This window comes from Chrysochloris asiatica, unplaced genomic scaffold, assembly GCF_000296735.1.
Source record: "Chrysochloris asiatica unplaced genomic scaffold, ChrAsi1.0 scaffold00251, whole genome shotgun sequence".
In the NCBI taxonomy this organism is placed as follows: domain Eukaryota; kingdom Metazoa; phylum Chordata; class Mammalia; order Afrosoricida; family Chrysochloridae; genus Chrysochloris; species Chrysochloris asiatica.
In genome coordinates this window covers 501,017-503,655 of record NW_006408769.1, presented here as the reverse complement: position 1 = coordinate 503,655, position 2,639 = coordinate 501,017, and the positions used below count along the sequence as shown (strand labels likewise).

At 38.5% G+C, this 2,639-nt stretch overlaps 1 pseudogene; it reads left to right on the top strand.

Moving 5' to 3' along the window:
- The first annotated feature begins 2,462 nt into the window (after positions 1-2,462).
- Positions 2,463-2,639, top strand: part of LOC102825821 — a 12,481-nt pseudogene continuing 12,304 nt past the window's right edge.

Genomic DNA, 2,639 nt, shown 5'->3' with positions numbered 1-2,639 from the left:
GAGGTTGGCCCAGGATCGAACATTGTTTCGTTCTGCTGTGCATAGGGTCGCTATGAGTCGGTTCCGACTCGATGGCACCTGACAACAACAACAACAAGCAGTGCTTTACTTATCCTGGGCCTCTTTCCTTTCCATATAAAGTTTGTATTTGTTTTTTCCATCTCTTTGAAGAGTGTTATTGGATTCTGGAATGGGATTGCATTATATGTGTAAATTTCTTTGTGCATTATTGACCTTTTCACTATGTTAACTGTTTCTATCCAGGAGCATGGTATATTCTTCCACTTCTGTAAGTCTCTTTGGTAGTGTTTCTTGTATTTTGTAGTTTTCTTTGTACAGGTCCTATGTTTCTCTAGTTATATTTATTCCTAGATATTTCATCCTTTGGACTGCTATTATAAATGGTATTCCTCTTCTAATGTCCTTTTCAGCACTGTCATTTTTACTATAGAGGAATCCAACTGATTTTTATATGTTGATCTTATACCCTGCCACTTTGCTGAATCTTTCATTGAGGTCTAGTAGGCTTTTTATTGGGTCCTTGGGGTTTTCTTTGTATAAGATCTGCAAATAAGAGTTTTACTTCCTCTTTGCCAATTTGGATGTCTTTAATTTCCCTATCTTGCTCTATAGCTCTGGCTAAGACTTCCAAAAAAAATATTGAATAGGAGTGGTGACAAAGGACATCCTTGTCTGGTTCCTGTTAGCAGAGTTTCTTTCAGTTTCTGTCCATTGAGAGTAATGTAGGCTGTTGGTTTTGCATATATGCTCTTAATTATTAACATCTATTTTTGTGATTTCCTTCTTTCTTATCTTCTTACTGACCTTTGCATTCTTTCTGTATGATATTCTTGGTGTCATCCTACTTTCCTAATCTTTGGTCATTATATCTAATGCATCAAATATATCATTATTAGAAATCATTCTTCAGATGATTTCTAAATTTAGATGAGGTATGCTTAATGTTATATTTGACTCTTGTGGATTTATTTTAGTTTTCTTCAGCTTTAGCTTGAATTGCGTAAGAGCAATTGATGTTCTCTTCCGCAATCTGCCCCTGGCCTTGTTTTGGCTGATGAGGTGGAGCTTTCCCACTCTCTTTTTGCACAGAAGTAGTCAACTTGACATCTGTGTATTCTATCTGGTGAGATCCATGTGCATAATCATATTTTATGTTGCTTGATAAAAGGTATTTTCAAAGTCATTGCTCTTGCAAAATCCCATGACAAGTTTCCATTTCTTTTTTCTTCATAAAAATATGAGTCAGTTTTCTGACTCTTGCAACCAAAGAATCCTAATGACGAATGTCATTCTTGTTGTTAAGTGCAGTAGAATTGGTTCCTACTTATAGCAATCCTATATAGGGTTTCTGAGGAGTAGCTGATGAGTTTTAGTCACCAACCTTGTGTTTAGCAGTCAAGTGCTTATCGTCTAGTTCTTCGAATTTCTAACAATCCTGTATATGATTTTTAAGCAGCAGCTGGTGGGTTTGAATCTCCGACATTGCAGCTCAGTGGTTTATCCTGCAATGCCACATCAGGACTCCTCCTTAAATACAAAATTAATACATACTCATTTAGGTCTTGGTGTGATGGTGTAGGATAAGCCCTGGATGGCTAACCATAAGCTTGGTAGTTTAAACACAGCAGTTGCTCCACAAAAACCCTATTTAAGGTTGCTATGAGCAGGGACCAACTCGAAGGCATTTACCAACAACAGTTGAATACAAGTAGAAAATAATGACAAAAACACAAAGGAAAATAAAAGTGACTCTTAATCCCAGTATCTAGAAATAATTTTAGATAAAAATGGAGCTTTCAGTTTCGTTACATGCGCAGGACTCCAGTTTCTGTTCCCACTCACAGAAGGGAATACACTTCCCATCTTAATACTTCCCAAGATCCAAGCACACCGTGTCATCTTCTGCATTTCCAGGAGGAGGGCACTCACTGCTATTACCTGTGCAGTAAGACACACCTTTGTAAGTAGCATTAATAGCCGCTTGGCACTTCTTCTGGGCAGTCTCAAACTGGCAGTTTTTACAGCAAGAACTGTTTCTGTCACTGCGCTGAACACCTTCTTTCAGCATGCAGTCTTCACTGCAGCAGTAATCGTTGTTCAGGTACATGATGCCAGGATCACATTCTTCCGCTTCATCCACCTGGAGTTCCCACACACTTTGTTGCTATGTTCTTGAAAACCCTTCTGGGCCTACTTTCAATGGTTTTATAGAATGACTATTTAGTGCAGTTTGAAAACATCTTACGGTTCTCATGGTCTTCACTCACAACTATGGGATACATAACATATTTTCCTCCCTGATCCTCATTTGGGGCACATTCTGCTAGACCATCAGCATCATGTTCTGGTCCAAAATTGTGTCCTAATTCATGAGTTGTAACCAGGTCAGTTTCCTTTGTAAGGATGTTTTTACCATAATTCTTTGTGCTGGTTAAACACTACTAACTTTTACAGCTTTGAAAAGACATTTTAAGTTATACCTGACATCAAGTACGGAACGCTTCTCACAGAATTTCAAAGTAGTGGTTGTTGTTGTTGTTAAGTGCCATCGAGTCGGGTCCGACCCATAGCGACCCTGTACAGGGTTTCCGAGGGTGTAAATCTTTACGGGAGTAGAA